Here is a 26,394-nt window from a genome sequence, read left to right on the forward strand (position 1 = left end):
TTCCGGAGGTACATAAGAAAATGTCCTCCTTTCTTGTGGAGCGGGCCGAACGCCTCGGCAGGATAGATACATCTATGGATCACGCCGCACGTCCCTCGGCAGTGTATACGACACTCTGGATCGGGCCGTACGACCTCGGCAGAAATCGTGCCTAATAATAATAATAATAATAATTACACGATACTTTGATAGTTTATTGCAGCCTGTAACCTAGAACTAGAAAGAGTTGGTAGTTCTTATATATAGATAAGGTATATTGATTAGCCTTTAGACAAAAAGAAGGAACCTGTTCTTTGCCCTAGAGAAAAACTGAAGAAGCGAGATATGAACAACTTCACTGTTTGAAACTACATCGAAGGGGCGTAAGGGATTGAGGCATAGATGATTATCATCCGTCTAACAACCCCTTGCCTCTTCGATGTGATTTCAATCTGTGAATGAACATTACGTCTATTGATCACAAATGAGCAACAAGTATTGTTTTTTACCTTCTTTCTCTTCTTTTTTGCAAAACAAAGTTCGCTCATTCTAGATATGTAGTTTCACGTATCATTTGTTGAAGATATCACTTCTTTAAACCTTTGAATTTCATGTTTCTTTGTCGACCGTTGATGATTTGGGTAGTTCGGGGTTACATGAAGAACTCAAAAGAAACGAAATCTTGGAATTATAGTTTTTTTAACTTGTCATGTTTATAATACTTCTGCATATGATTCTCTTGTTTATGCATCATGTTATAATTAACAGCTATCTTCAAGATTTGAACCTTCAATTCCCCTTCTTTTTTTTTTAAGTTTGCGGCAAGTTTTTAAGATAAAATAGCAAGTACTAACCGGTTCAATTTCCTATATGTATATATTGGCATTGTAATTACTTTAGGGGAGAAAAAGGTTTTCATACATGCTACAGTTATTTTTTACAATCGAAAAAGGTGAAACACGCTCAACAATTAATGCTCCCAGAAATTTAACAGAAATAATCTTGATATATTTCTTGAGTTTCTTCTTGATTTGAACCCTTTTCCTTGCAGTTAGATGATACAAGATCATATACCATAATTATTACTGTAGAAGGCAATTCCCAATTCAAAGCAGGATATTATATTGGCACACATATTTGTACGTACAAAAGATGCAAGCATGAGAAACTTTGTTCGATCAGTTAGTCATTGTAGCTAGATCATTAGCATCCAAAGGAAACAATTCACTCACTATATGCCGGCCAAGTTTTCCCTAAATTAGGCACTATGAAAAGTGATTAATAACTAGGCCACTCCTAACGATAGTTCTCATTGATCAGAATTGAGATGGGAGCAACTGTGCCGAACTTCTCCTTGGAATCCAGTAAGAACGCCAATATTTGACAGTTTATCCATGGCATGAGCAAACTCAGTCCTAAATATAGCCCCCTCATCCAAAGCATAATCCATCACCACCGCTGCCGTCTTTTCATTAGCCATCAACTGTTGATCAGCAAACAGCAGCCCTCGTCCTCTTGTCAAATGAAGTTCCAACCGAGGAAAGCGCTGACAGTCTCTGGGAGTATGATATAGCAGACTCACTCAGACCCCTCGCTGTATGTTCGTTGAACATATTGTTGATGGTGCTGTTATCGTCTGGACACTTCTGTATCAACTCTTCAAGAAAATCAGAAGGAATCGTTGGATCAGGTAAACCTGTCCCCATGAAATTACTGAGCCTTGGCCGAATGAATTCACAACCAATCTTCCCGATGTTATGTCCTCCTTCAGATGATGAAGAAAATAAACAGAAGAGAAATTTCAAAAGATGTACATGTGTTCCAAAAAAGGATGCAGACTCCAACATATGAAAATTAAAGTATAGGATTAGAAGATTACCAAGTAGTGCCACTGTTTCCCTCTCATCAAATCCTCTGAGCGAAAACAGCCTAAGAGTTTCAGTGATATTCCCATTTGGTCGTGGAATTTCAGCCATTGCCTCATCAAAGAATGACTCCTTACTGTCCCTTCTGCCCGTAAGCACAGGATAATATAGACCACCAGCCTAAAATGTACAAAAGTAGCATGTGAAAGGGAAAGCTTAAAGATATAATACTTTTTTATACTAAAGCTTAAAGATATAATACTTGACGATAAAGTGCCAATTTGTTCGCAAAACTAGAAGATATCAAAATGCACTGTTTATAAATATTGTACCATATTTTCAGAATTGTACCCTGTTAACATATATATGATACCTCTAAGAGGTGTAAAATGTTCTATTATGTACTAAATATCTGAATATGCACTACAAGATCATTCAACTAAACTACTTCAAAGATATAATACTTGGAGTTGAAATGCCAATTTAGTCCGCAAAGCTATAGAAGATACCCTAATGCACTGTTTAAGAATATTCCCATATTTTCTGAACAATGCCCTGTTGACATGTAAATGATACCACTAGAAGGTGTAAAATGTTTTGTTATGTATTAAATATCTGAATATACACTAGGATCGTTTAACTAAACTATTTCAAGAAAGATGGATTGCATGCTAGTGCATGAGTTACATCCATTTCACGCCAAATTCTATTCTCCAATTGCTCCTTGAACAGGAACACAGAACAGATCCATGTAAAATAGAAATTAAGTACTAAGAGTAAGAATGAAGAAATCAGCAAAAAACTTAAGGTGCTGGATTATAAGAAACAAAGGATATGGAGAAATTCATACCAGAACGATGCCATCTCTTGTTGCAAGGACAAGGATATCAGAACAAGAAACAACCCCAGGGCATGCCTCATCAATCTCATCTTATATCATATCAATGAAATCAAAGCCTTTCAATGTCCTATTTGGGATGGCGTCACGTTCAACAGTCCCATTCTCGTTATTACTGTCAGCTAGCAGAACAGATGCATCACAATCCTGAAATCAATGAAACAGAAACTTCACTGTCTGGAAACTCTGCCTTATCCAAAAAGAAAAGAAAAAAATTCATTGTCTGGAATTGTTTTCATAATCAGTGTGAGCTCCTTTGCTAAATATCATTTCTCGACTCCCTTAGGACTCTAAAAGCTCACCTCTATTTCAGAAGTAATACCATCCCGCCCTCTTTTTATTACCCAAAGGATACATACATAGAGGGATATAACTACAGGTAAATATACATTAAAAAATATTCGGAACTCAATAAACATAAAACTGAGAAAGCAACTGATCCAAGATCAGGTAAAACCTCCATCTAAATCAAACGACGAACACAAGGCACAAAGACACATGACAACATATGAAGAATAACATGTGCACAATGCACGAATCAAGATACGCGGCTAATTATTAAGAGAGAAGCATCCACAAGTACATCAAAGAAATACATTTGCACGTGCGCGCATCAGGAACCAATGCAAATAAGAAATACAAAATCCACCAAGTATTGTCAATATATATCTACATGGACAAGACCAGTACAAAAAGTCTGCATAGAGCAAATAATTTGACACACTTCTAAAAATTGGGAGGATAACAGGAACTGACCCAATTATAAAAGAAATGTCTACAAATCTATAAGAGAAATACAGAAAATGAATTCACAATCGATACACGCATGGAACGTGTAACAGAGGAATAATAGTGACAAACCGTGAAAATACTATAAATATTTTGTGTATCGAGGTCACATGCACTTGAGATTTCATTATTAAAGGTACTAAATCCTTTTCTTGATGTAATCAAGCTTACATTTTCAAAAGAAACGATTATACATAGGTGTGCGCACACCAGATTCATGAACAGATAAATATTTGTCCAAGACTGATGAGAAAATGAGATGAATAATTTACAGTTCCACAAAACCCAGTAAAAAGAACTCATGAACGATGCACATATCAAGAATCAGTAAAACAGTAAAAAATGACAAAATAAGAAATTGAATATACTTAATCAAAGGATTCAGAAAATGGAGAGTAGACGTACCCGAATGAAACAATCATGGAAGAGAAGGCGTAAGAGTTGTGCTGGGGCGTTGTGTTGCAGCTGAACAATTCTCAGCATCATTCTCCTCGCAAAGTTCTCAACATTCCCACATTTCTCCTCATAATAATCATATCGAAGGGGCGTACGAAATTGAGAAGCATTACCAGGGGCAGATTCTGTTTGCGCTGCCATTGTTGTCACAACGCTGGCAACCAAGAATGAGAAAACCGCCATTAAAGCCCAGTTCTTGTTTACCATTTTGAAAAGAGAGTAATGGAAAATGACGACTTAACAGAAAGTGAAAATTGGGAAAGCGCCGGTGAGTAATTGACACATGACTTGCTTTCTAATCTACACCGCTATATATAACACAGAAAACTAGCTCGCGCGCGCCAGGGTTTGAAACAGAAGATGGAATATAACCGTATAACAAATAGCATTTCTTCTTTTTTTTTGGGCCAAGATTTTGATAGAATTGGATACATTGAGAGTGAGTATCCGAATTCAATGACTCAATTGAGAGCAAGGTCGATCAGAATTGTAAGGAACCTGAAGGGGGAACGGAGAAATGGAAGGGATTTAGGAGGAATTAGGAAAGTTCTGTAATGGGGGACACGTGTATATGTGTTAAAGTGTAAAATAATAAAAAACTGATACTCTGAAAAATAATACTTAAAAAATAGCTAATATATAAAAGGTGACAGATGGACGGTTAAGTTCAAAGAAGGCAAGTTATATTTCACGAGTCAGGATTGCTTGTTGTGATATTATCATTCTTTTTTGGTGTAAATTTAAATTCACGTCGCGTAAGTGGTTATAATAGCCCGTTTAACCAAACTGGAAAATTTAACTTACTTTGAGAAGTATTTTTAGTGAGAAATAGTTTGTATTTAGCTAATTAATTTAAATAGTACTTCTAAGTAGCAATTAATATTTGACCAAGTTTTTAAAAAATATTTTTAAGTATAGTTTTTTCAAAAGTGCTTCTAGAGAAGCTACTTTTTCTGCTTCTCCTCAAAACACTTTTTTTCTTCTAAAAGTTTGGCCAAGCACTTCAAATTTGAAAAAAATATTTTTTTTTGAAAAATAAATGCTTTTGAACTAGGAGAAGCTTGGTCAAACAGACTATAAGTGTATTAAGCTGGATAAAAATACTTTCTATCAAAAAAAATATATATTTATAAAACCCTTTTCGCCTAAACAATTCGTGCACAACTTAATTCGCCACTCTACCGAGGATCGAGCTACCACGCTCTTGAAACCTCGTAAATTTGCTTTTCTTTTTTGAGAATACAAAGAAAATTACTAATTTTGCTTCTCGGTCCCATTTGGTGTTTGAGCATCACCACCTTCACTGCTTTTACATAACAGAATGAATTCGTCAATTTGATGCGATAGAGAACCGAAGGGGTTGTCCAATTCATCACTCAATTGGTAGAGGTCAAAAAGAATGAAGACATTATCATGTAAATCGGTTATAAGTGAGTTTTCATTAAATGATCAAATCATACAAAGATTTAAGTAGCAATTTTTTTTTATGAGTGAGGGAACAAACCTATAGAGTGCAAACATAGAGCCAATATGAAATCAATACAATTATGACTTAATTGATTCCCTCCGACATTCAAACCAGCTAATAGCTAGAATGTGGAGAAAAAAAATTAAGAAGATTTAGCATACTACAAGAAAATGGTTTAGACTTTAGACCTCCAACGGCTCTAACTTCGTTGCCATAAATAAGTCTTTTGTCCTTATAGAATACCTCTCATCCACAATATTTAGTTTGCTCATAGCATTTGCTTTGGTTAATCACTTCTTTTCAATTCCTTATCTTCTTCTTTATAATTCAAGCATTTACAACTGTCTCTATCTATTAAATATTAATTGTTGTATATGTTTGTTTACCTGTAAAACTCTATTAAATATTAATTATTGTATATGTTTGTTTATCCGTAAAAAGGTACAATTGAATTTGTTACGTGGTTAATAGATAAGCGAATTGATTTGATCCAAGAAATGATAAAGAGATAAAACTAATATTAAGATTAGCAATTGAAATTGAATAAGATGACAAGCTTGGCTCCGAACGCAGTGCCTCCGAAAGCAAAAATGGAAATATCGACAAGATGCAAATAAAATTCTTAAATTGAGAGTGAAAGTAGTAAAATAAAGCTTTGGTATGCAGAAAAATTTCTCTCTCTACAATGGTTGCAGAGCCTGCTATTTATAGCTTTACCTAGGGACGAAACAAAGACCCTAGGATCAAGCTTCTCTTAAATGATAATAAAAGAATCATTGATCAACATGTAACGACGGACCATGAATGCAAATATTCTCTGCAACGGTCGCTCATTTAATGTTAAAGAATATTCCCTCATTGAATGCTATCTGATGGTAAATCCTCGATCTTCCCCCGTTGACTACGCTCCCTTCGGGATTTACCTGGTGCTGATTACATTTGTTGTATCCGGTATTGCCTTTTGCATATCTTCGATTCCATGTGTCATGTTACCATTCGACTATATGTTATAAATAGGGGCGGAAGGGGGTTCGCCCGAACCCCCTTCGCCGAAAAATTACACTATATATATAAAGCAAAATATGTGTTTTACCTCTATATATTATGTTTTTAATTATAACTAGCTACAATCTTTTTAAACTTTTTTTCAACCTCATTAGCGAAAATCCTGCCTCCGCCACTGATTATAAACCAATTTTACCCTATTAGTTATATGACCCTCCGGCATACAAATGAATGTATTGTTTTTGAATTCCAGTTAGGTTTATGAGAACTAATAATGACATTTAATTTTTTTTCTTTTCTAATATGCTTTTGTAACTTGTTTAATTTGTGGTGTATATGTTAATTAGCTCGACTAGTATTTGCATTCACAATACAATTGCCTGCACAATTATGTCAATTTTAATTTGTTTGAGATTTTTCTGATTTATGTTGGGCCAAATAAAAAAGATACCTTCAAATTATCAAGTTGAACAATTTATTTCCCCCTTCAAATAATGAAATACTCTAAACAACCATTCCTTATGTCGGAAATTGTTATAATTTTCCTTTTTTTCCATTTTTTGATATAATTTATATACACTATACAGTGTACAATCCGAGTAGTTCAAAGAAAAGTTAGAAGCTTGAAATATCGAACTAGTTTTGTATTAAGGCTGAGTTGTTTGATAGACTGAGGCTGGCAGTATATAAATATGGAAGGTGCTACGTCACAAGTATTAATAGTTTCCAGAAAAGAAACGCTACCATGTATTAGGCGGTGGTAGTTTTATATATATAGGGATAGTGATTTTAACCCTAGTAGTATATATTGATTAGCAGAGTTTGCCTAGAGAGAAAAGGAAGAAGAACTTCATTGTTTGAAGCTACATCTGAGGGGCATACGGGACCGAGACATAGATGGTTATTATTATCGATGATCAGTCTACAAACCGATCCCGTACCTCTTACATGTGATTTTGATCAGTGAATGAACATTATATTATGCATATTGATCTACTACTGCTAGCTTAGAACAAATTAAAGGAGTAACATGTATGTATGTTTTTTTACTTTCTTTCTGTTCTTGTTTGCAAAACAAAGTTTGCTCATGCTAAATATATTATTTAGTTTCATCTATGTTGCGTTGGAAATCTTTCTTTGAAAACTAGAGTTATTATAATTCCATGTTTCATATTCGCCGACCACCTAAGAAATTAAGAGAAACGAAATTTTTGATAATCTTTTTTTTATGATGATGTCTATAGTTTCCATGTATATGATTCTCTTGTTTATGCATGATATTAACATCTTCAAGAATTAAACCTTCTATTAACATCTTCAAGAAATAAACCTTCCCTTCTTTTTTTCTTTTTCAATGTGCGGCATGATTTTAGGAAAAAGATAGCATGAACGAACTGGTTCGATTTTTGCGTCGGAACTACTTCCAGGGAAAAAGAAGGGTTTCCATAAATATTACAATTATTTTTCCACAACCGATAATGGTGATACTCGCCCAGCAATGTTTCCAGAAATTTAAAAATTCTGGATAAAATCTTGAATTTCATCTTGATTTGAACCCTATTTCTTGCAGCACGATGATATAAGATACTAACATATAATAGTAGTATCCGTACCTTAAAAGCAGAATATTATATTGGCGCACATATGTGTACGTAAAGCTGCAAGCATGAGAAACTTTGTTAAGTCAATCAGTGATCGTAACTAGATCCATTAGTATCCAAAGAGAAAATTTCACTGAATGCCACCTAAATCAGACACTAGGAAAAGTCATGAATAACTAACTAGTCTACTCCTCCCAGGTAGTTGTCATTGATCAGAATTGAGATGGGAGCAACTGTGCCGAACTTCTCCTTGGGATCCAGTAAGAATACCAATATTTGACAATTTAGCCATGGCATGTGCTAACTCAATCTTTTCATATTAATAATCCATCACCACCGCTGCTGTCTTTTCATTAGCCATCAACTGTTGATCAGCAAACAGCAGCCCTCGTCCTCTCATCAAAGTCTTGTAGTAGTGATTATCAAATGAAGTTCCAACCGAGGAAAGCGCTGACAGTCCCTGGGAGTATGACATAGCAGACTCACTCAGACCCCTAGCTGTATGTTTGTTGAACATGTTGTTGATGGTGCTGTTATCATCTGGACACTTCTGCATCAACTCTTCAAGGAAATCAGAAGGAATTTGTTGGATCAGGTAAACCTGTCACCATAAAATTACTGAGCCTTGGCCGAATAAATTTGTGACCACCTAATTTTTACCCTAATATAAAATTACTTCTAAAAAATACAAAAAATAGCTTTAAATTATTTTTCTATATTTTTACTTAGTTTGCTTTGTACGTATTCATGTTTGATGCATTTTTAAGTTGCGTTTTAAATCCTAAAGAAAATACAAAAATATTTTTAATTTTTACATTTTTTAGATTTTAATTGCATAATTAATTGCATTTGTAAAACACTAAAATACCAAAAAATACATTAGTCTACATGCATTTGTTAGCTAATTGAATTAGTTAATTGTAGAAAAATAGGTTATTAGGTTAATTTTGCAAATTAGTTGGAATTAGGAGTGTTAAATAAATTGATTAGTCTTGCAAAATACAAAGAAAGAAAAGAGAAGGCTATGGGGTCTCATTACAGCTTTGGGCCAGGTGCTTCAAGTGGCCCATTTTCCTTCCATTCGCCCAAGCCCGCTACCCACCAGCCCAATACCCCCCTTCATCTCTAAAATAGACCCTAATTTGCCCTCTCTTTGGCGAACCACAACAGAGAATGGGCGCACTCCCCCCTTCTTCATTCCCATAAATAGAGTCAAATTTCCTCGATTTGGGATTTAAAATAAACCGGTGACTTGGGACACCATAAATTATTCCAAGTGGCGACTCTGATCAAATAAATAATCTCATTTCGAATATTGTCACTTTAATTGGAAAAACTCCCCTATTCCCATATCCCCTCGGGAAAAAGGAGGTGTGACAGCTCTGGCGACTCTGCTTGGGTCAAGAACCCAGAATCTCTGGTTCAGGGTTCGGAATTCAAGCTTAGAATAGCTGTTATAATTGGCTTTCATGATTGTCTGACTTTTACGTGTTTGAGCCTAATGTGCTAAATGCCGCTTTTTTTTACCGCTTTGATATTGTGTGAATTGTATATAAACTGCTACGAAACCCTTCTTCTCTCTGAGTCTTCTAAATCTTCTAGGAAGCGTGCGCTTCGCGTGGCTTCTTTTCTGTTAGAGTCATATCCTAATTTTAGAACGAGGTTCGGACAAGTTGCAAAGCCGCTGAAGCTTCTGTATTCCTGGTACGCTGCCCCCCCTCCCCTCGAGTTGTCCGCTCGGGTAAGTCAGGTCTAGAACAATACACCTTAGGGTTCAAATTTAGAATAACATAACCTCATGCCGGATCCCTAGTTGGTACGTTTGTTTGCATCACGCGCATTTTGACTTTGGGGACTCAACACTGGGGGGGTGGGGGATGGGTCCGTCTATGACAGGTGTACCCAAATTAAAAAGACCATCCTGATGCATTTTACGTACTACATGTGCAGTTGTTTGTTTTGGCTTGCATGTTGACTAGCTTCTAGAATAGGGAAAGAAAATAAAAAAAATAAAAAAAAAAGAGTGAGAGGTAGGTGTTTGAAATCCGAAACTCTGCCAAAATTTTGAAGAAAAAAAAAGAGAAAAGAAAAAGTCAATGTTTTCAAAAAGTCACATTTTCCCCTGTTCCGTCAAAACTGGCAGAACTACACGGGTCTGATTCTCACCGGATGTGAGATACGTAGGCAAACCTAATCGGTTTCGGCCCCCATTTTTAAAAAAATTCAAAAATATTTTCCTTTAATTTCTTCTCTAGGAGTATTTTTTTTGAAAATCACAAACAAATAAAAAATAAGAAAAATTTTAAACCAAAAAATATTTTATTTGTAGGAGTCTTTCATTAGAAAAAGAAAACAAATGAAATCAAAATGCAAAAGATATTTTCTACCTTTTTTTCAGAAGTCTTTTTCCCAAAATTCAAAAAATAATCAAAAATACAAAAAATATTTTATTTCTTCTTTAGAAGTCTTTCTTTCAAAAAAAAAATTTAAAAAAAATCAAAATCAAAAAACCAAAACCAAAAATTCAAAAATATTTTCTTCCTCTTTAAAAGCCTTTCTTTCGAAAATTTAACAAAAACAAAATTGCAAAAAAGTACATATTCTTTTTCTAAATGCTTTTATTGTCTGAGTGTTTTCAAAAGTAAAAAAAAGTGTTAGCTTATTTACCTATTCATAATCCTCCCGAACTACGCACGATCTGATTCATGTTCCCACATGATACGTAGGCAACCCACATCAGGTTCGATCGACAAAAAAAAATGAAATAAAAATGAAAAAAAATAAAACAAAAAATGATGATGATAATAAGGACCGACTGAGTCCATTCTAACGTGTCTCTTATTTTGAATCATAGAAGAAAGTTTGAGGTGGTCGGTTTGTGGCAAGCTGGCAACACAAAATCCAAAGAAAAAATGTCATTGACAACTGACATTGAAGCTGTTACGAGTGGTCAAGAGACTCGGGGTCAGAGGGTTCAACAAAAGTCTACTGTGGTTGAGGAAAATAGAATACCGAAACAGCAAATGAGTGAAATGTGTCAAGCATCGGCCAATGGTCAAGGACCACCCCTTTCTCATGTTTTCCCAAAATTCACACCCATCTCGACTATTACCACTCCTGTCTCATTGTCTGATCGATCCTATCCATTTGGGTTCAGTCTTTATCCCAACTGTACGACTACAACTGGAACTTTTGTTGCGCGCTCCCAAAGTGTGCCATTGATAACCAATCAGACAATCACTGTTGTTATGCCCGTTTTCACTATCCCTCAGCCAACAGTGGTACAAAAGAAAAGTCACGAGTCACAATTTGTTACCCATCAAGAATAATACCATTCTCTTGAGTACCACGCGTATCTATTTGATCTTCCTGCAAAAATTGAGAAGCCTGCCCAAAAGATGGCACAAGAAGAAATGACCCAAAGAATGAAAAGCTTAGAACGACAGTTGAAAAACATGCAAGGGTTGGCAGGTCAGAAGAGTATTGCCTTCAAGGATCTATGTATGTTCCCCAATATTCGTTTACCACTTGGTTTCAAGATCCCTAAATTTGAAAAGTATGATGGACACGGCGACCCCATAGCTCACTTGAAAAGGTATTGCAATCAGCTAAGAGGTGTTGGAAGAAATGAAGAATTACTAATGGCTTATTTTGGGGAAAGACTGAAAGGGGTAGCCTCTAAATGGTTTATTGATCAAGACACCTCTCATTGGCATGTTTGGGATGACATGGCCCGGGCCTTTGTCAGACAATTCCAGTACAACATCGACATCGTCCCAGACCGCAATTCCATTTCTAACCTGAAGAAGAAATCGACTGAAAGCTTCAGGGAATATGCCATTAAATGGAGAGAGCAAGGAGCTAGAGTTAAGCCACCCATGGATGACCACGAGCTAATCACTGTCTTCCTTCAGGCTCAAGAGCCAGATTATTTTCAAAACATGATGTCCGCAGTTGGCAAATCCTTCCCGGAAGCAATCAAAATTGGGGAAATAGTTGAGAATGGCCTTAAGACAGGCAAAATTATAAGTCAAGCAATTCTCAAAGCTGCAACTCTGGCTGTCCAGATTGAATCTGATAATTTTAGTGACACGAATGAAAAGGATGAAGAAACCATGATGACAATAAGGTCGAGAAGAGGTCCTAGGAGAACATCTCGAAGGTATGAGCAGCCTCATCAGGTTTCCGATAATTCCCCTGAGCACTACTATCCACCTCAGAACCCACAATACTCTATTGCTCCACTTCAGTATGTTGTCCAGCCACCAAGACACCCCAGAAGGCGAGCACCAGCACCGCAAAATCTCCACCAGCCTCCACAAAAGTTTCAAGTGCCCTATAACCCACATCTAAGCCAGTGGTATAGAGGGGAACAAAGGTTGAAAGATAATTTTACACCAATAGGAGAGTCCTATGGAAGTGTGTTCGAGAAATTAAAGCATTATGACATGATTGCACCTATTCCTCCAAATCATGTGGACCCACGTGCAAGAAGCTTTGACCCTTATAAAAGGTGTGAATACCATTCCAATGCCTAGGGGAACAATGTTGAAAGTTGTCGGGATTTGAAAAGAGAAATAGAAAGGATGATCCAGGAAAAACTGATTGTGATCCAAGATAATGGCACCCAGAATATCAGGCAGAATCCTTTACATGCACATGATGATGCACACTTTGTAGGGATGATGTGTGGTGACATGGAGTATGAGAATCCTCTCGGGAACTTGCCGACTGAAATTGGAGAAGGCCATGGTGATTCTGATGAGCAAATTTGTGGCTAAATGTCAAGCTTAGCAATTGAAAAGTCATTCCCTCCTCACTAGGAAGGAATCTTGGTAGCTTGTTTTGATATTTTTTGTATTATCTGGGTTATTCCAAGGTGTGATCCAGATTTTATTTGTTTTATTGAGTCAAACCCTTCTATCCCTCTATTTTGTTTGTGTGAGTCTTGTCTGTCCGTTTTGTTGCTATTTTCATTAACCGGGTTATTTTAGGGTTGTAACTCGGATTTTAGGTTGTTTGTCTTGTTGTTTACTCAATGAAATACAGTTTGTCCTTTTGTGTTATTCCATGCTTAGTTCTTTTTCCGCTAGTTTTAGTGATATGACATGCATGCGGAATTTTTGGCCAGATCTTAGAAAATTGATTTAATCTTGAATTGGATAACTGAGAACAAGAAATTTTTGAGGATGAATAAAGAGTTGAAACACTTTGGAATTAAGCTCGGGTAAAATTTACCTTCAAATCATTGTGAAGATCAGGTTTGAGGAAGAACCAATTGAAGTTTGGTGGAAAATTTGAGATTAATAGATGGAAAGTATTCTTCGACCACGACACACCAAGAAGATATACATGCTTATCAATGTTGTGATCACGAAAGGATACTATAATTGGCATTCTCGAGGCTAGGAAGCCCTTTTTCTGCTATCCAAACACTTTATACCCTTTGTTACCCCTTTTGAGCATGTGTTAATTTCTTTGACCACCCTCTTTTGGAATTAAGTTTAGAGTCAAAAGTTCAAAAAAAAAATTAAAAAAAAAGTCCATGCCCTAAGAGACCAAACTAGGGCAACTCTTAGAAAGTACAAGTGAAACAAAAAAAATAGAATAGTCAAAGGTCCATGTCCCAGAAAATAGAAGTTGGGCAACTTGTTTTGAAAAAAAAGAGAAAAAAAGAAAAAAGAAAAAAAGAGAGCAGAAAGAAAGATGAAAAAATAATAGTTAGGTCAGATATTTGAATTACGTTAGACCTGATTCCTTTAAAAAAAAAAGGATACGTAGGCAGCCTTATACGGTTCGGTCCAACCAAATAAGAATTCAAAAAAAAAAAGAAAAAAAGAAAAAATACAAAAATCCCCAGTACCAGACACTGGGACAAAGATTTTATTCCACTTTTGAAAGAGTCGATTCCAAGAGTTGTAAGTCTACAACCCCTCATTTTGAGTGTATTTTGAGTCTTATGCCATCCTTTCTTTCCAACACTATCCAAAAACCTTCCGAATAAAGACCTCCTGATATGCCTTCAAGAATGCCAAGAGAAGTATGCAATGAGCAACGATTGTCACGTAACATAAAACACTGTCAGTTGCTCACACTAGAAAGCAAAAGAAAAAGAAAAATAAAGAAGAAAAAATGAGAGAGTCTTACTAGTGAAAACCCTCACGGGCACTGTAAGACGACGGTAAGCAGAGATGAATAAATGAGAGAGACGTGTTGGTGAAAACCCCTCGGGGCACCATTAGTCGATAGTGAGTCATGAAGCTGATGCAAAGGATTGGCACGAACAAGCCCGACTTCAAAATCATAAGAATGGTAAAAAGGAAGATTTGGTCAGTTTGATAGATCAGACCGTTAAGTCCAAAATGCATGTCATGATCATTAAGGCTAGCTATTGAAAAAAAAAACTCTTCCTTATGTCCTTCCCGACAGGGGCACTTCTTGTTAATACTGTTTCTTTGCACCATTGTGTCCCTTCACTCTAAGTCAGTCCTTGTCAAAATAAGTAAGAAAAGATTTCAAAATCTGCTACCAGCTTTTCAGTTGCACAAAGTAAATTTGGCCAGCACACTCAGTTGTTACTGTCAACATGCCTTGAGGATTCATGCAAAGGCTTCCCCCCAAAAGACGTCAGCCTATTCGGGTAAAGCAAGCAAAGATAACCTCAAGGTTAATCAGAGATTCTCTGTAGTACCGAACAATGACTATGAAGTGTGCACATCGTGCAAAAGGCTCTTGCCAGTTATGATTCTCTCTGATAGACAAATTGCTCCAAAAGTAAAGCCATTCAAGATATCAGAAAAGGTTATCCAAGAAAAGAAATCTCTTTTTTGAGATAAGGCTGATTCAGCCACAAATACAAATGATACTAAGTGTGAAACAATCAGGGTTGATGTAGAGCAAAATGTCTCTTGAAACTGACTCAAGCTGATTGAGCAAAAGCCAAGCTGCCCAAGACTCAAGGCCACAAACCGACCACCACTTTTAAAACTGACAATTTTCTTTGTTTGAAACAGGAACAAAGCAGTGCAAGGAAGTTGGTTCAAAAAAAAAAAAAGAGAAGAGCCGACAAAGGGAAGTTTCTCAAATCTTTGCCTTCATTTGTCTTGCTAGTGTGCATAAATGTTGCCATTGCTCTTCACATTTTTCCTCCTAGGATAAAAAGTCCTAGTCTGATGGATTTTCTCCCAATAAAAATCTTAGTCTGATGAATTTTTCTCCTAAGATAAGAAAACCTAGTCTGATGAATTTTCTCCTAGAAACGTCTTAGTCTGATGAATCTTTCTCCTAAGATAACAAAAAAAAAGACCTAGTCTGATGAACTTTCTCCTAGGATCAAAATCTTAGTCTGATGAATCTTTCTCCTAAGATAGAAAACCTAGTCTGATGAATTTTCTCCAAGGATCGAAATCTTAGTCTGATTAATCTTTCTCCTAAGATAATAAAAAAGAGACCTAGTTTGATGAATTTTCTCGTAGGATTGAAATCTTAGTGTGATGAATCTTTCTCCTAAGATTGAAAACCTAGTCTGATAAACTTTCTCCTAGGATAGAAATCTTAGTCTGATGAATCTTTCTCCTAAGATACCCAAAAGAGAAAAAAAGAAAAGAAAAGAGACCTAGTCTGATGAACTTTCTCCTAGGATCAAAATCTTAATCTGATGAATCTTTCTCCTAAGATTAAAACCTAGTGAGATGAATTTTCTCCTAGGATAATAAGTTTTTTTAAAAAAAGGGAAGTCTGGATTTTTAACAAAAAATGGGTCAATTTTTAGTTTTCTTAAGTTATCAATCTTTAGTTTTCTTGAAATCAGGGATCCCGCCTGGAGAATAGGGTCAGTTTTTAGTTTAGTCAAGCTTAGTTTATAGTTTTCTGCAAGCTCAATCTCAAATTTAGGAGACATACTTCCTAGTTTGGGTTTTTTAGATTTTTATTTCTTTAGGAGACGCACATCCTAGTCGAGTCTTCAATTTTACTCTCATCATTGCATCCTTCATCAATAGTATAGGTAATTTATAGTTCTGCTAATAACTGACAAATCTTCCTAGTGTAAACTAGGGTAGAAAAAGTTTCTTTTGTTGTTTTCGTTTTGCTGTAGTAGCAGGCGCCCACCTGGAGAATGAGGGAATTTATTGCAAGTATTACGTCAACAGCAGACGCCCACCTGGAGAATGAGGGAATTCATTTCAAGTTTTAAATCAGCATTAGGCCCCCATCTGGAAAACTAGGGAATTCATTTCAAGTTTTAAATCAGCAGGCGCCCACCTGGAGAATGAGAGAATTTATTTCAAGTTTTAAGTCAACAGCAGGCGCCCACCTGGAGAATGAGGGAATTCATTTCAAGTGTTAAGTCAGTATCAGGCGCCCACCTGGAGAATGAGGGAATTCATTTCAAGCGTTAAGTCAACATCAGGCACCCACCTAGAAAATGAGGGAATTTATTTCAAGTTTTTAAGTCAGCAGGCGCCCACCTGGAGAATGAGGGAATTTATTTTAAGTTTTAAGTCATCAGGCGCCCACTTGGAGAATGAGGGAATTTATTTCATGTTTTAAGTCAACATCAGGCGCCAACCTGGAGAACGAGGGAATTCATTTTAAGTGTTAAGTCAACATCAGACACCCACCTGGAAAACGAGGGAATTCATTTCAAGTTTTTAAAGTCAGCAGGCACCCACCTGGAGAATGATGGAATTCATTTCAAGTGTTAAGTCAGCATCAAACGCCCACCTGGAGAATGAGAGAATTCATTTCAAGTGTTAAGTTAACATGAGGCACCCACCTGAAAAACGAGGGAATTTATTTCAAGTTTTTAAGTCAGCAGGCGCCTACCTGGAGAATGAGGGAATTTATTTCAAGTTTTAAGTCATCAGGCGCCCACCTGGAGAATGAGGGAATTGATTTCAAGTGTAAGTCATCAGGCGCCCACCTGGAGAACGAGGGAATTCATTTCAGGTTTTAAGTCAGCATCAGGCGCCCACTTGGAGAATGAGGGAATTCATTTCAAGTGTTAAGTCAACATCAGGCACCCACCTGGAAAACGAGGAAATTCATTTCAAGTTTTTAAGTCAGCAGGCGCCCACCTGTAGAATGAGGGAATTTATTTCAAGTTTTAAGTCAGCATCAGACGCCCACCTGGAGAATGAGGGAATTCATTTCAAGTGTAAGTCAACAGGCGCCCACCTGGAGAATGAGGGAATTCATTTCAGGTTTTAAGTCAACATCAGGCGCCCACCTGAAGAACGAGGGAAGTCATTTCAGAATTCAATTCAAGTTAGAAGTAGCAGAAGCTCGCCTCAAGAATGCGAGCTGACAGTCCGAGATGACCAAAGGAAGAAGTCTCAATCCAGAATAAAAGAAAAAAAAAAGAAGAGAAGTGAGTCCAAAATGTAGAAGCCGATGAAAGATGTGAACTGCTCAAGATATGGCTGAAGTCACAAGCTTTGCATGTCCCGTCTTGATCCGAAAAGCTGAAGAAAAAAGAACTAGCACCTGCAGCTAGCAAGCATCAAGGTTCAAATCAAAAGTCCGCAAGAAGAACCATTCAAGACTCAAGATCAGGCTTCAGAAGACTCATAGATAGGAATCTTGTAACTCGTAGCTGATAGGCTTAGTTAGTTTCTTTTTCATTTTGACTTTGGTGTAATAGGGAATTTATTTCAAGTTTTAAGTCAGCATCAGGCGCTCACCTGGAGAATGAGGGAATTCATTTCAAGTGTAAGTCAACAGGCGGCCACCTAGAGAATGAGGGAATTCATTTCAAGTTTTAAGTTAGCATCAGGCGCCCACCTAAAGAACGAGGGAAATCATTTCAGAATTCAATTCAAGTCAGAAGTAGCAGAAGCTCGCCTCAAGAATGCGAGCTGACAGTCCGAGATGACCAAAGGAAGAAGTCTCAATCCAGAATAAAAGAAAAAAAGAAGAAGAGAAGTGAATCCAAAATGTAGAAGCCGATGAAAGATGTGAACTGCTCAAGACATGGCTGAAGTCACAAGCTTTGCATGTCCCGTCTTGATCCAAAAAGCTGAAGAAGAAAGAACTAGCACCTGCAACTAGCAAGCATCAAGGTTCAAATCAAAAGTCCGCATGAAGAACCATTCAAGACTCAAGATCAGGCTTCAGAAGACTCATAGATAGGAATCTTGTAACTCATAGCTGATAGGCTTAGTTAGTTTCTTTTTCATTTTGACTTTGGTGTAATAGGGAGCTCAGGAAGAAAGAGCAGCAGCAGCAGTAGAAGTGAAATCACAGCATCTCGGTAGTCCCAGTTACCAAAACATTCAGAACTACACTGACCTGATTCTTTTATAGCCAAGGATATGTAGGCAACCTCCGAAGCAAGGTTCGGTCGAACTTTTCTAAAATGCTTCCCATGGAGTATCAAACGGGCAAAAATTACTCGTAATTGCTCACTTTATCTTTTCCCGAAAACTCTTCATGTTTCCGAGCAAAGAGGGGCAGTTGTGAGCACCTAATTTTTGCCCTGATATAAAATTACTCCTAAAAAATCTAAAAAATAGCTTTAAATTATTTTTCTATATTTTTACTTAGTTTTCTTTGTACGTATTAATGTTTGATGCATTTTTAAGTTGCATTTTAAATCCTAAAGAAAATACAAAAATATTTTTATTTTTTACATTTTTTAGATTTTAATTGCATAATTAATTGCATTTGTAAAACACTAAAATACCAAAAAATACATTAGTCTACATGCATTTGTTAGCTAATTGAATTAGTTAATTGTAGAAAAATAGGCCATTAGGTTAATTTTGCAAATTAGTTGGAATTAGGAGTGTTAAATAAATTGATTAGTTTTGCAAAATGCAAAGAAAGAAAAGAGAAGGCTATGGGGTCTCATTACAGCTTTGGGCCAGGTGCTTCAAGTGGCCCATTTTCCTTCCATTCGCCCAAGCCCGCTACCCGCCAGCCCAATATCCCCCTTCATATCTAAAATAGACCCTAATTTGCCCTCTCTCTGGCGAACCACAACAGAGAATGGGTGCACTCTCCCCTCCATTCACATAAATAGAGTCAAATTTTCTCGATTTGGGATTTAAAATAAACCGGTGACTTGGGACACCATAAATTATTCCAAGTGGCGACTCTGATCAAATAAATAATCTCATTTCGAATATTGTCACTTTAATTGAAAAAACTCCCCTATCCCAATATCCCCTCGGGAAAAAGGAGGTGCGACAAAATTCACAACCAATCTTCCCGATGTTATGTCCTCCTTCAGATGATGAAGAAAATAAAAAGAAGAGAAATTTCAAAAGATGTACATGTGTTAAAAAGAGGATGCAGACTCCAGCATATGAAAATTATAGGAGTAGGATTAGAAGATATACCAAGTAATGCCACTGTTTCCCTCTCCTCAAATCCTCTGAGCGAAAACAGCTTAAGAGTTTCAGTGATATTCCCATCTGGTCGTGGAATTTCAGCCATTGCCTCATCAAAGAATGACTCCTTACTGTCCCTTCTGCCCGTAAGCACAGGATAATATAGACCACCAGCCTAAAATGTACAAAAGCAGCATGTGAAAGGAAAAGCTTAAAGATATGTAGTAATACTTGGTGATAAAGTGTCAATTTGTTCCCAAAACTAGAAGATATCATAATGCACTGTTTATAAATATTGTACCATATTTTCGGAAGTGTGCCCTGTTAACTATATGATACCTCTAAGAGGTGTAAAGCATTCTGTTATGTCCTAGATATCTGAATATGCACTACAAGATCATTTAACTAAACTATTTCAAAGATATAATAGTTTAAAGATGCAAACTTGATGTAGAAATGCCAATTTGGTCCGCACAGCTAGAAGATACCATAATGCACCGGTTATGAATATTCCCATATTTTCAGAACTGTGCCCTGTTAACATATACTATGTGATACCACTAGAAGGTGTAAAATGTTTTGTTATGTACCAAATATCTGAATATGCACTACAAGATCGTTTAACTAAACTATTCAAGAAAGATGGCACACATGCTAGTGCATGAGTTCCATCTATTTCACTTGCCAGATTCTGTTCTCCAATTGCTCCTTCAACAGGAACACAAAACAGATCCATGCAAAAGAGAAAGCAAGGACTACTAAGAGTAAGATTAAAGAAATCCGCAAAGAAAGTTAAGGTGCTGAGCTAATAAGAAACAAAGGATATGAGCCAAATTCATACCAGAACGATGCCATCTCTTGTTGCAAGGACAAGGATATCAGAACAAGAGACAGTCGAAGCCTTTCAATGTCCTGCTCGGGATGGCCTCACATTCAACAGTCCCATTCTCATTACTGACTTACTGTCAGCTAGCAGAACAGATGCATCACAACCCTGAAAAATCAACAAAACAGAAAATTCATTTTCTGGAAACTATACCTTATCAAAAATACAAAAACAAAAAAGTCATTGTCTGGACCTGTTTTCACAATCTGCTTCGAGATCCTTGTTTGCTTAATATCATTTCTTGACTTCCTTAGGACTCTAAAACCTCACCTCTACCTTTTCAGAAGTAATGCCATCTCATCCTCTTTTTATTACCCAAAGGAAAAGTGGGAAAAGGAGTGTGGGTACATAGACGGAGGGATATAACTACAGGTAAATATACATTAGGAAAAAGTCCAAAACTGAATAAGTGATTCTGCTGAAACTAGTGAAGATAACAGTACATGTTTTTATCTTTATTTACGCATTCAAAACCGAGAAAGCAATAGACCAAATTGGATCAGTTAAAACCTCTATCTTGAATCACACGACGAACACAAGGCACAAAGACACATTACAAGATATGAAGAATCACAAGTGCACAATGCACAAATCAAGATCACGCGGCTAATTATAAAGAAAGAAGCATCCACAAGTAAATCAAAGAAATACAAGTGTATTGTGCGCGCATTAGGAACCAATGCCAAATATGAAAAAAATACAAAATCCATAAAAGTATTGTCAATACACATATTCATGGACAAAACCAGTAAGAAAAATCAACATAGAGAAAATAATTTGAAATAAGTAAAAACACACTTTTGAAAACAGGGAGGATAGAGAAGTTAAGGACATTAATACAAAAAACTAAGACAAGGCACAAAAAATCACACAATGCAACACAACAAACATCACAAGGCTAATCATAAAAGAAATGTCCACAAATGTATAAGAGAAATACAGAAAATGAAGTCACATTTGATACATGCATGGGGTGTAACAGTCTAACAGAGGAATAATAGTGACAAACGGCTGGAAGTACTTAGAATATTTTGTTCAGATCACGGACACAAGCATTTGAGATTGTACAACCAAAAAAAGCTAAGAACTGCATCAAATAACAGAAGGAAAGACGCAAAATAGATCAATTATCGTCATTTTCTTGATAGTGAGAATTAGACTTGCTCCCAAAAAATTAAAGCAATACAACATCAATGAAACAGTAGAGAATACAGTGTAAGACGTCAGTCTCCAATAATACGATTGCAAGCCTCTTCAATCCCCTTTATTTGCCTCATGATTAAAGGTTCTAAGTCCTTTTCTTGATTTAAACATGCTTAAATTTTCAAATAGCAAGATTATACGTAAGTGTGCGCACAACAGATTCATGAACAGATAAATATGCTTCTAGAGTGATGAGAAAAATTAAACGAATAATAATATAATCCCAGAAAAGTCAAAAAACCCCCAATAAGTGAATAAAGAGACTATAATTAAGATGATGCAAGAAGAACACATGATGTACATATCAAGAATCAGCAAACTGTATACAATAACACCATTGCACATACAAGAGCACCCAAAATTTGGGAAACAAAACTGTCACGACCCAAAATCCAAAAAGGCCGTGATGGCGCCGGACACCACTGTCAGGCAAGCCAACCATAATCAATTAACTTAATTATCCATTTTAGTATTTTTGAAATAAAAAATTTTTCAATGAAATTGTAAATATAAAACTCATAGAGTAAATGATAAATATTTTTTTAGCAACTAAATTTCTTAACAATTCACAACCATTCCCAAAACCCGGTGTCACAAGTGCACGAGCATTTACTAGGGAATTAAAAATAAAATACAGCATCTGTCCAGAATACAAATTAGACAGAAAAATATAATAACTCTGAAGGAGACTCTGCTAGCTGCGGATCGTAATATAAAATGCAGCTCACCTATGTCCCCACAATTATTAACCACACCTCTGCGCCCACAAGGCCGCTATACATTTATGTACCTGCACAATAAAATGTGCAGCAAGTACAGTATGAGTACGAAAACAATGTGTACCCAGTAAGTATCAAGCCTAATCTCGAAGTGGTAGAGACTAGATAGCCGACTTTGACACTCACTATGGGTCAATAATAATAATTGAAATAAAACTAGAATATCTAAATTAGCATGATTCACAGAATTTACAATAATTTATTTAACCAGCAGAAATAATCAAATTCCTTCAAATGCAACAATTCTCAATATATTAATTAAATTCCTTCAATTCAAATAATTTCCAATTTATCAATTAATCTCATTTACAGGTGATGTTTGGCATATTTCGATATGTGTTGATATTACTTTGCCCATGTTTTAACCACTTTTTGATGTTATTTAATCTTTAAAACACCCAACATGGTGTAATTATTGGTTTGATGACTAATTAAGTTATGTGTGACGATTTAAGGTGTTCGGAGTGCAAAATATGAAGAAAAGGTGGTTTAGCCAGAGGAAGAAGGGTTGGATGCGTCGCATCCAACCTAGGAAAACATCATCCTGCATGCAACCTTAGCAGTGAAGTTGGGCCATAGCGTCCGCCATCGCGTGCGAAACTGGGAAGTAGAAGAGAAGGCTGGATGCGTCGCGTCCACCATCGCGTGCAAAGCTGAGAAATAGAGGACAAGGTGGATGCGTCGCATCCACCTTCGCAGGCAAAAAATTGAAATGGAGGACAAGATGGATGCGTCGCATCCATCTTAGCATCAATCCCTGAAGCCGATTTGGACTAGGAATAGGAGAACTTTGGCTCACGACTTTGGTACGCAATATATAAGCCAAAAACGCCTCTTTTAGGTCATCTAACATATTGGGAAGAGAAAAAAAAAGCCACGACAAAGCTGTGGAGGCCGGAATTCATCAAGTTTCTTCTTTCTCCCACCAAACTTAGTAATTTTTATGTTTCTTTGTATGATTTGTTGTTTGGCTACCATGTCTATGTGGAGCTAAACTTCACGTTCTAGGGTTGTGGTTCTTTCATGACTATTGTTATTCGGATATTGATTTTGACTTCTTGATTTATCATATTAGTTTATTTATTCAATCTTGCGCTTAATTATTTAATTGCTTGATCACCAATTGAATACTATCTACGAATCTAGAATTGAACTCGAAAGTGGGAATTCTATATTGCATATAGGATTGAATAGGGCAAGTTCTTGAACTCGGGCATCGGGGAATGGATTCGTAGTTAGGATAGACATATACCTAATTGCCTTGCTTGGTTGATTTACAGGAATTATGAATGCGTTCTTGTTGATTCTAACTCCATAGACATATAGGCGTTAGGTTAGCTTGAATAGGCGAGTAAGAACTCGACAGATTCTTATGAGCATTAACCCTGTCAACCAATAAGCTAGATAAATTAGTCGGTCAATTCAATTGAAGAATACAATAGGATTGTTAGATAGCCCATAACCCTAGATCGTTTTCATTATATTGATATCATTAAAATCTGCTCTTTCTCTGTTCAAAATTTATTATTTATATTTTCTTATTTAATTAGTTTAGAATAAAATATTTTTAGATTTAATTCTTGTTTAGATAATTGGGATAGTCTAATTTAGTTAATAGTTAATCATAAGTCCTCGTGGGTTCGACATCCGACTTTTAGTCACTTTATTACTTGACGACCGCGTATACTTGCGTGAGTGTGTTTGGTCGCAACAAGTTTTTGGCGCCGTTGCCGGGGACTTAGAAATTAGCTACGTGACTAAGTTAAGCTTTTATTAGATATTTGTTTTCAAGTTTTAATTTTCAGTTTGCCTGGTTTGTGTCAACGCAGGGTCTTCTCTCGAATGCAGAGGAGTAGAAGTGCAAACAACCTCATTCCTCTTGATCCAGAAATCGAACGAACACTACATAGAGTGAGAAGGGAACACGAAGCTAGAACGAGAATAGAAAGAGATTTGGACATCGCAGTCCAACCACAGCCAATAGATATGGCAGGCAATGAAGAGCGTCCGGTAATTGAAGCCGCAAGGCCCAATCTTGCGAATATGACTCAGGCTATTGTGAAGCCTGATATCACTGGGCATTTTGAACTCAAACAGTACATGGTACAGCTGATTCAGTCCACAGGACAATATGTGGGTCTATCTCATGAGGACCCGCAGAGGCATATTCAGAACTTCTTGGAAATCATGGACACTTACAATTATCCGAACGTCTCCAAGGACTATGTCAGGCTGACACTATTCCCTTTTTCACTGTTGGGGGAAGCTAAAGAATGGTTGCAAAAGGAGCCCGCGAACTCTATCCACACTTGGGATGATCTAGCAAGGAAATTCCTGATCAAGTTTTTCCCAACTAAGAAGACAAAGTCGTTGAGGAGCCAAATTCTTGGGTTCCAACAACGGGATGGCGAGACACTTCGTCAAGCTTGGGAAAGATACAAGAAGCTACTCAGAGACTACCCGCATCATTGTCAAACTGATGAGGTATTGGGTCACACTTTTGTTGATGGGTTAGATGAAGCATCAAAGATGAATCTTGACTCAGCTTGTGGGGGTAGTTGCATGGCAAGACCGTATAGTGAAATACAACTCTTGCTAAATAATTTCACTGCTAATGACCATAATTGGCAAGGAGAGGGGGATTCACGAAGGGGAATTAAACAGAAGGCCGCCGGTTTGATTGAGCTTGATGACTTTTCCGCCATGAGAGCCGATATAGCAAAATTGGCAAATCAGATGAATAGAATGACAACACAACAAATGCAACATGTACAACAGATGTCTATTTGTTGCGAACTATGCGGAGACAGTCATATGATTGACATGTGCCCCACGAATCCTGAATCTATATACTATGTGGGGCAACAAAACAGAGGTCCTATGAATCAACATGCGCAATATGGGAACACTTACAACCCAAACTGGAGGAATCATCCTAACTTCTCATGGGGCGGAAGTCAACAGAATCAGTATAGGCCTCAAGGGAATTTTACTCAACCTCAGAAGCTACCCCAACAAATGGAAGAAAGTACGAATGACTTGCTGAAAAAGTTGTTACTAGACAATCAACAGCTCAGGACCGATTTCAGAAATCTTGAGAGGCAAATGGGGCAGTTAGCAGCAAACCAAAATACTAGACCTACAGGCTCACTTCCCAGTGATATAGAGAAGAACCCTCAAATTAATGCAGTTACACTTAGAAACGGGAGGGAACTAGAGGAAGTGCCAAGGAAGATAAAAGAAAAACCTATACCTGGGGGAGTTGACACCTAAGGCAACACAAGAGTCAAAGGAAGATGATGCAAGTTCAGAGCGAATGGAGGTTACAAGGCCACCACCACCTTTCCCCCAAAGATTGCAGAAAAGGAATGACGATCGCATGTTCAACAAATTTCTCTCCATGTTGAGTCAGGTTCAATTAAATATTCCATTAGTGGATGTACTTCGTGAAATTCCAAAGTACGCTAAGTACATAAAAGACATAGTGGCTCATAAGAGGAAATTGACTGAGTTCGAGACGGTTGCACTTACTGAGGAGTGCACATCAAGGGTCCAAAACAAGCTTCCCCAAAAGCTTAAGGACCCTGGCAGCTTCACCATTCCAGTACAAATCGGTAATATTAACGTGGGACGTGCTCTGTGTGATTTGGGTGCAAGCATAAATCTGATGCCTTTATCCTTGTTTAAGCAATTAGGTCTGGGAGCTCCGAGACCAACCACCGTGATGTTGCAATTAGCTGATAGATCCATAGCCTACCCCGAAGGAGTGATTGAAGATGTGCTGCTGCAAATTGGAAAATTTATCTTCCCAGCTGACTTCATTATTCTAGACTTCGAGGCTGATGAACAAGTTCCAATCATATTGGGACGACCTCTCTTGGCTACTGGCGATGCAATAATTAAAGTGAGAGAAGGGAAAATGATTATGAGAGTGGACAACGAGGAGGCAGTCTTCAATGTCTACAAAGCAATCCAACTCCCCCGCCACTATGAGGAGCTCTCTATGATATCTGTGGTGGAGGTGGATGAGAAACTTCTTGACACGAGTGTATATCTAGGCGACTGTTTAGAAAAAGCAATCATGATGTTTGATAGCTTAGAGATGGATGATGAGGTTGAGGAGATGATGCAT

At 37.1% G+C, this 26,394-nt stretch overlaps 2 pseudogenes; both read right to left on the bottom strand.

Moving 5' to 3' along the window:
- Window positions 1-1,077: 1,077 nt before the first annotated feature.
- LOC107784053 (putative Peroxidase 48) lies at window positions 1,078-4,557 on the bottom strand (annotated as a pseudogene).
- Window positions 4,558-8,266: 3,709 nt separating this feature from the next.
- The window catches only part of LOC142172153 (putative Peroxidase 48), a 122,146-nt pseudogene continuing 104,018 nt past the window's right edge, over window positions 8,267-26,394 (bottom strand).

This window comes from Nicotiana tabacum, chromosome 17 (genome assembly GCF_000715075.1).
Source record: "Nicotiana tabacum cultivar K326 chromosome 17, ASM71507v2, whole genome shotgun sequence".
Lineage (NCBI taxonomy): Eukaryota > Viridiplantae > Streptophyta > Magnoliopsida > Solanales > Solanaceae > Nicotiana > Nicotiana tabacum.